Raw genomic sequence first — 9,130 nt, 5'->3', positions numbered from 1 at the left:
AGTTTGTTTCTTCATCTGTAAGATGGAGATAACCAAGTTCACTTCATACATTTGCTGTTAGTCTTAAATTAAGTAACCCATAAACTTGAGCACACATTAGGAGTTCAATAAATGCTAGTTCCTCCAAGATACTTTGGAAAGGAAAAATCTCTGCTTATAACAAATGAAAACATGTAAAAGATAAACTGTTGACAGATTCTTTAGGCAACTAGAAGTTTTTATGCACAGAGCCCTTGTCTAATATTTCTTCATTTAGTCAACAAAACTTTTGAGTGCTCTGTATGTGACAGGTGTCATGCTATGTCTAGTCAAAGACACACTAGTGAATGTGACAGGTCTTCTGCCTTCAGGGAGATTAGTGTACTCTTTAGCACATACTAGGAACTCAATAAATAGCATTTTTTAAGGCTAAATTCTGACAGTATGAAGAAATGATTTGGATGGGGCAAGAATCTTATCTAATGCACTGCAGTGCACTTGACTCGATACTGACATTTGGAAAGTAGTTGTTATTGATATCACCTACCCCGACATACCACCAGGCACATAAAAAACCTAAATGATTTTCTAGCTTCTTCTAAAATTTGTTGTTTAGCATATAACTTTTTACCCAAGGAAACATGATTATTTTCAAGGAAAACTCCAGTAATGGACTAATGCATTTCTGACCATTTGGCCTTTCAGGAATTTTGAAAGACTTTATGCAGCTGGTCCCAGTTACATTTCTGAATGTTCATGTTGTATCTCCAACTTTTTCCCCGCCATGTTCGGCAGAATTTATTTTGGATGCTGTTTAATGCATTCATCAGCCCAGACACTCAACAACTGAAACAGGTGTGTCCGGTAAAGAAAACATTGATTCTGCTCTGCTTTAGCATGTCTGACTTGTTGGGGACCTGCTTTCCTTTGCAAGGCTGATAGGAATCTGTCAGGGAGGGTGGAGTGCCTCCCAGTTTCAGGCTAAGAAAAGTTCTCTGTTTGGCTAACAACTGAGCTAAGCTTGGAAGGAAATGCTAATATGTCTCCAGAGCTGTCCAACCTAAGCTGAATGATAAATGGGTATTAATGATCTAACAATAAGGGGAGATAGCATTAGTTTCCTGGGCAAGAAGCGCCTATGATTGCTTGGAAACAAATACTGCCCAGTGATGATCCAGGCATGAGGAGATGGGTTTGGTGTTGTGAATTGATCTATTGGAAAACAATCGTATTGATATTAAGGCACTTGGAAATCATCTGTATAGTCTTAACTGGTTTTGTCAACTTTGACAAGGTATCTGGCATTGCCTTTTTTTTTAATTTTATTTTTCATGTGGTGACATACATGCAACATAAAATTTCCCATTTAACTACTTTCATGTTGTTCTGCTTTGCTAATGCTGCCATTTTGCAAAACACCAGAAATGGATTGGCTTTTATAAAGGGGGTTTATTTGATTACAAAGTTACTGTCTGTAACTTGAAAATGTCCAAATGAAGGCATCAGCACAAGTATAACTTCACTGAAGGAAGGCCAGTGGCATCCGGAAAACCTCTGTTACGTGGCTGGCGTCTGCTGATCCCAGGTTGTGCTCAGCTCCACTCTCAGCTCCTGTGTATTCTTCAAAGTGTCTCTTTTGGATGCAGCACCTCCTTCTGTCTGTGAATTTTTTATAGGACTCCAGTGATTCAATTAAGACCTACCCTGAATGGGTGGGGTAACACCTCCATGGAAATTATCTAGTCAAAGTTCTCGCCCACAGTTGATTGCGTTACATCTCCATGGAAACACTCAGTGAAAGGATTCCAACCTAATCAACACTAATACATCTGCCCCCACAAGACTGCATCAAAGAACATGGTGTTTTGGGGGACATAACACATCCAAACCAGCACATGTGTACGATTCAGTGATGTTAATGACATTCACAATATTGTGTGCCACCATCACCAATCTCCATGACCAAAACTTTTGAATCACCAAAACAGAATCTCTGTACCCATTAAACAATAACTTTCCATCCTCCCTGATCACCCTATTAATCTATTTTCTGCTCCCAAATTCTGGTATTTCACGGAAGTGGAATTATACAATTTTGTCTTTTTGTGTCTGGATCCCCCACACACACCCCCAGCCACAAGTGATATCTTCAAGATTTCTTTATGTTGTATCTGGGATTGCTTGTTTTTTCTTTTTGGTTTTTACTGAGATTGTTCATATACCATATAACTATCCAAAGACCCAAAGTATACCATCAGTTGCCCATGGTACCATCACACAGCTGTGCATCCATCACCACAATATTTTTTTTTCAATTTTTAGAACATTTTCATTACAACAGAAAAGAAATAAAGACAAAAAAAGGAAACTCCAATGCTCCCATACCCCTAACCACCCCCCACTCCATTATTGATTCATAGTTTCGGTAAAGTAAATTTGTTCCTGTTGATGAAAGAATGTTAAAAATATTACTAACTGTAGTATGTAGTTTGCAATAGGTATATATATTTTTCCTATATGCCCCTCTATTATTACCTTCTAGTTATAGTGTCATACATTTGTTCTAGTTCATGAGAGGGATTTCTAATATTTGTACAATTAATCATGGACATTGTCCATACATTCCCATCTTTTAACCTCCAACTTTCCTTCTGGTGACGTACATGACTCTGAGCTTCCCCTTTCTACCACCTTCACACACCATTCAGCACTGTTAATTATTCTCACAATGTGCTGCCATCACCTCTGTCCATTTCCAAACATTTAAGTTCACCCTAGTTGAACATTCTGCTCATAATAAGCAACCACTCCCCATTCTTTAGCCTCATTCTATATCCTGGTAACTTATATTTCATGTCTATGAGTGTATATATTATAATTAGTTCATATCAGTGAGACCCTGCAATATTTGTCCTTATGTGTCTGTCTTATTTCACTCAGTATAGTGCCCTCAAGGTTTCTTCATCAACACATTTTTTTAAAGACAGTTTTGTTTACACACCATACATTCTGTCCTAAGTAAACGATCCCTGTATAGTCATGTATTGATGCATTCAGCACCATCGCCACTATCTAAGGATGTCTCCATTTCTTCCACAGAGAAGGAGGAAGAGTCAAAGAAGGTAGAGAGACAAAAGAAAAAGATAAAAGCAAGAGAGAAAAAAAAAGACGGCTAGAAAGCAACAAAACTAAGCTAAACTAAAGTAGAATAGAGTCAGACAATATCACCAATTCCAGGGAGACCCACACCCTTCCCCTATGTCCCCCACCCCATGCATTTAGCTTTGGTTTATTGCCTTTGTTATATTAAAGGAAGCAAAATACAATGTTTCTGTTAATTATAGTTTTTAATTTGCATTGATTGTATTTTCCCCCCAATCCCACCCTACTTTTAACACCTGGCAATGTTGACATTCATTTGTTCTACCTCATGTAAAAACATATTTTTACCTTTTATTACAATCGTTGAGCACCCTAGGTTTCACTGAGTTACAAAGTCCCAGTCTTTATCCTGTGTCTTTTGTTCTGGTGTCCCACATGATCCCAGCCTTCCTCTTTCAACCATATTCACAGTCATCTTTGTTCAGTGTACTTACATTGCTGTGCTACTATCTCCCAAAATTGTTTTCCAAACCTGTCACTCCTGTCTTTTACTTTCTGTCTGCAGTGCTTCCTTTAGTGTTCCCTGTAAAGCAGGTATCTTGTTCACAAACACTGTCATTGTCTGTTTGTCAGAGAATATTTTAAGTTCTCCCTCCTATTTGAAGGACAGTTTTGCCGGATATAGGATTCTTGCTTGGTAGTTTTTCTCTTTCAGTATCTTAAATATATCACACCACTTCCTTCTTGCCTCCATGGTTTCTATTGAGAAATCCACACACAGTCTTATCAAGCTTCCTTTGTATGTGATGGATCGCTTTTCTCTTGCTGCTTTCAAGTTTCCCTCTTTATCTTTGACATTTGATAGTCTGATTATTAAGTGTCTTGGTGTAGGCCTATTCAGATCTATTCTGTTTGGGGTACACTGTGCTTCTTGGATTTGTAATTTTATGTCTTTCATGAGAGAGAGGAAATTTTCACTGATTATTTCCTCTGTTATTGCTTCTGCCCCTTTTCCCTTCTCTTCTCCTTCTGGGACACCCATGACATGTACAGTCCTGCATTTCATTTTCTCTGTAAGTTCCTGGAGATGTTGCTCACATTTTTCCATTCTTTCCCCTAACTGTTCTTTTGTGTGTAGGCTTTCGGATGTTGTTCTAGTTTGCTAATGCTGCCAGAATGCAAAACACCAGAGATGGATTGGCTTTTATAAAAGGGTGTTTATTTGGTTACACAGTTACAGTCTTAAGGCCATAAAGTGTCCAAGGTAACACATCAGCAATCCAGTTCCTTCACTGGACGATGGCCAATGGTGTCCGGAAAACCTCTGTTAGCTGGGAAGGCACGTGGCTGGCATCTGCTCCAAAGTTCTGGTTTCAAAATGGCTTTCTCCCAGGACGTTCCTCTCTAGGCTGCAGTTCCTCAAAAATGTCACTCTTAGTTGCACTTGGGGTATTTGTCCTCTCTTAGCTTCTCTGGAGCAAGAATCTGCTTCCAACAGCTGTCTTCAAAATGATCTGCAGCTCCTGTGCTTTCTTCAAAGTGTCTCTCTTGGCTGTAGCTCCTCTTCAAATTGTCACTCAGCTGCACTGAGTTCCTTCTGTTTCTCAGCTCATTTATATGGCTCCAGTGATTTAATTTAGATCCATGCTGAATGGGTGGGCCAGCACCTCCATGGGAATTATCCAATCAGTCATCACCCACAGTTGGGTGGGGCACATTGCCATGGAAACACTCAAAGAATTACAATCTAATTAACACTGATAAGTCTGCCCACACAAGATTATATCAAAGATAATGGCATTTGAGGGAATATAATACATTCAAACTGGCACAGGTGTCTTGCTCTCCAGTTCCTGAGTGTTTTCTTCTGCCTCTTGAGATACGCTGTTGTATGTTTCCATTGTGTCTTTCATCTCTTGTGTTGTGCCTTTCATTTCCATAGATTCTGCCAGTTGTTTTCCCGAACTTTTGATTTTTTACCTGTGTACGCCCAGTGTTTTCATTATATGCTTCATCTCTTTTGCCACATCTTCCCTATACTTTTTGAATTTATTTAGTATTAGATGTTTAAATTCCTGTAGCTCAGTTGAAGTGTAAGTTTGTTCCTTTGACTGGGCCATAACTTCATTTTTCTTAGTGTAGGTTGTAGTTTCCTGTTGTCTAGGCATCTGGTTTCCTTGGTTACCCCAATCAGGTTTTCTCAGACCAGAATGGGCTCAGGTCTCAAAAGGAGGCAGTAGTATAACATCTCCCTGAGGGTGCGTCTTAGAAGACTGGTACACCCTGTGAGGCCTCAAGTCACTGTGCTTTTCTGCCTAGCAGGTGGCACCTGTCAGCCTGTAGCTCCAGACTGGTGTAAGGAGGGGTGGCCCATGGCTGTTTTCCCCCAGGCACTGGGGTCTGGTTCTGAATAGAAGGCAGGTAGTAGAGCTGGGCACCACCTCCTTCCTCTTAGGGAAAATACACCCCCTAGGGAGAGGTCATTTACATTTGTATAGACCCTCTGCCTGTGCTGTCTCCACCCTTGTCTGGGTCAGAGTGCTGGGAACTGAAAATGGCTGAGGCTTTCTCCACTGAACTGAAAAAAGGGATAGAAAGCCCCATTCAAGGCCAGTCCATGGCCACCCTCCAGCTCTCCAAGGTCAGTCATCACCAAAAGCCTCTGTCTGCTTGTTGGGGGTTCATAGCTTGTATTGAGGAGTCCACATTTGCTAATTAAAACCCCAGTTGGAGATTTGCTGAGCTATATTCGCTTGCTGGGAGAGTGCTGCTCTCTATCACTGCAAGGCTTTGCAGTTTGGGCCATGGGGGTGGGGCTCCTGGCTTGGATACGCAGTTTTTACTTACAGATTTTATGCTGTGATCTTGGGCATTCCTCCCAATTCAGGTTGGTGTATGTTGAGTGGACAGTCATGTTTACCACCACCCCCAAAGTTATTCCAGATTATTTACTAGTTTTCCTGGTTGTTTATTAGCTGTTCCAGGGGGACAAACTAGCTTCTACTCTTCTCTATGCCATCATCTTCTTCCATCTGGGATTGCTTTTTAATCAATGCCCAAGGACAGCTTTCTTTGATTATGTAGAGTAGAGCCAATGTGCACTGAACAGCAGTAAAACATTCATCAAGAAAGTCACTGAACTAGTAGAGACTTGATGAAGGAGAAGTTTGAGAAATGGACCTTCTTTAATAAAATCTCACCAGGCATCATGTAACAGTGACTTTTAAAATATAATATTAAAATTATAAGCAAGCAGGAAATTGTAAATTAACCTTAAAATGTAACCTAAAGCAGCTTTTAAATGTAATCTTAAAATGGGAAATAGGCAGGAGGTGAAAACCTTTCTTTAGTCTCACAAAAGAGCAAGATATGAGTTCTGCAACAATATGTAAATGTAAAGTTTGCATCTTACACAGGTGTCACCTGGTTACTCAAGGAAATAAGAAATAACTAAACTACTGAAATTCTCCAAACCTTTGTTACATGCTAACTAAAACTCTCTTTATCCAGCTCTAATGGGTTTAGCCAATTAAAGAATTAAAGAATCACTTTGGGGAGATTGTCCCAAATCTTCCAGATATAGGTAAGCCTTTCATCTATCACTCTTGTTGCATGTTAATTAGATGATTATCTCTTTTTGTCTCTGAACCTGTATAAAAACCAATTAAAGAAACACTTCAGGGAGGCAGATTTAGGAAAGCTCTCTTGTCTCCCATCAGTGTAAATAAACCTTTTTTCCTTCTCAGCCTGGTTCAGTGTGACTTCTGTTGGCTGCGCCGAGTGACGAACCCAGATTTGGGAAGTGTCCCTTCTACAGTTTTGATGCCCAGCGTGGGGGCTCAACATTTGAACAACATGCTGCTCGGTGGATTCCTGGACCTCCGAGGTAAAACATTTGTGAGTCTCAGCTCTACGGCCAGTCAACTGAGAGACTTTTCTCTGAGAGCTGAACAAGATAGTTTCTTTCCCCATCCATCCGGGACCCCAATGGCAGCTGGCTGCAGAGGAAGACTGGTTCAGTGAGTGAGTGTGGATGTTTTGTATGCTTATACAAGCCTTGGTCTTATTTCTCTGGTTCTTGGTCTAGTCTTCTTTTGTTTGTGGGCCCGGTTTATTTCTTCTTCAGTGACACAAAACTCCTCCCAGAGCTGTAAGCAGGAGGCCGCACTTGGTTTGGGCACTCAGTGGCCATAAATTCATGCCAAAGCTGTTTTTGGAGGGTGTAGCCCCAGGCATGAAGGAATAGCCATTGAGACTTGGTTTGGAAGGAGACACCCCCTGGCATTTGGGGAGGTCACTGAATTTGGTGCCTGGGTTTGAGTGCTCAGTGGCACATAAATCTATGCCAAAGCTGCTTTGGCATGGAGGAATAGCCACTGGGACTTGGTCACCTAAGACTTGGCCTTATTTTCTTGGCCTTGTCTTCTTTTTGTGTATGGGTCCTGGTTGGTTTCTTTTTCAGTGACACATAAACCCCTGCCGAAGCCATAAGCAGGAGACTGCACTTGGTTTGGTTGCTTAGTGGCTCATAAATTTATGCCAAAGATGTTTTTGGAGGGTGCAGCCCCAGGCATAGAGGAATAGCTGTTGAGACTTGGTCGCCTAGGACTTGACTTTAATTCTTGGTCTTGTTTTGTTTGTGGTTTGGTTAAGTTTTGTTCTGTGTTTTGTTTTGTCCTGTTTTGTCTCGAGTTATCTAAAAAGTATTTAAAAAATGGGAAACAACATAAGCGAGAAACCCAAGAAAATTAAGAAGGGTGAACCTTTAAATTGCATTCTTAAGCCTTGGAAGCAATTGGAATGTGAGCCCATGACAGAAAAGCATGAAACATTCATGTGAAGTAATTTGGCCTCAGTATGAATTAGAGGATGGTCACAAGTGGCCAAAGCCAAGGATCAATAGAATATAATGGCATTTTGAAGCTAGAATCATTCTGTAAGAGAATGGGCAAAGGGGATGAAATCCCGTATGTACAATGTTTTATGGCTCTAGCTCACAATGAAAAGCTGCAGAGAGAATGTTTTGGGCATGGCGTTTTACCTATAGCCAAACCCCTAGCCTCTCCTTGAAAGCTCTGGAGCTTATTGGTCCAGGAGAAGTAAAGGAGGATCCTAATTCCCAGGTGAAAAATAAACAGACTGAAGCTTCCCAGGTCCAGGCTAAAGAAATAGTAGCCAAACTTCCTAAGCCCCCAATAAAAGAACACCCTGAGATCCCAACTGGGACTCAGGAGTCCAGGTTAAGGAAATAGTAGCCGAGGCCTCTGTGCCCTGGGTTGTGGGACGCTTGGAGCTTCCAACTAAGGAACTGGCAACTGGACCACCTGATCCCCAGGATAAGAACAATGATATTAGAAGCTTAGTGCAAGATAGAGTTAAAGAAATGGTATAACTGTTAGGAACTAAACAAGGGTATGATCAAGGCTGTGAGTGTTGTAAGAAACCCCTCCCTGATTCTGCTCAGCCTGATGAACTTATAGATGCTGTAGTCACCTTTAGGATCAAGAGGGGAGTACCCTTTTCCTCAGTACAGATGCCCACTGCCCCGCCCCATTTCCCCAACCCCCCTCAGCCAGGGTCTATGGTTTCTGTAGGGCCTGTGAACTCCACATTTCTCCAAACCCCTCAGCCAGAGTCTAAGGTTTCTGTAGGGCCTGTAAACTCTACATTTCCTGGTTAGAGTTTGCAACCTAGCCTTGGTAAGATGTGACTCTTGTATGTTTTCTATACCTTTGCATGCATCATATGTTTGTTTCATGTCCATCTTTTTCATTTAGCCTGACAGTCTGTTGTGATTAGAGTCTTATTGTTTAAAAATATGTTCTATAATTCCACTTCCTAATGTCTAGTTTCAGTTTAATTGAATTGAAATAGAAGGAATTCATTCTTACTCTCCTTGTGACTCTGGGAACTCACAGCCCTGAGGGCCAATGACCTGGGAGCTCTCTCCAGAGCTGGTTTCCACAATGCCCCAGGCACTTCACAGTTAATTTTCCCCAAACAGGAATTTACCCTTCTTCCTCCATGAGGGCGGAGTCTGTCTGTATTC

This window comes from Choloepus didactylus, chromosome 22 (assembly GCF_015220235.1).
Source record: "Choloepus didactylus isolate mChoDid1 chromosome 22, mChoDid1.pri, whole genome shotgun sequence".
Lineage (NCBI taxonomy): Eukaryota > Metazoa > Chordata > Mammalia > Pilosa > Megalonychidae > Choloepus > Choloepus didactylus.
This window is presented reverse-complemented; position numbering follows the sequence as displayed.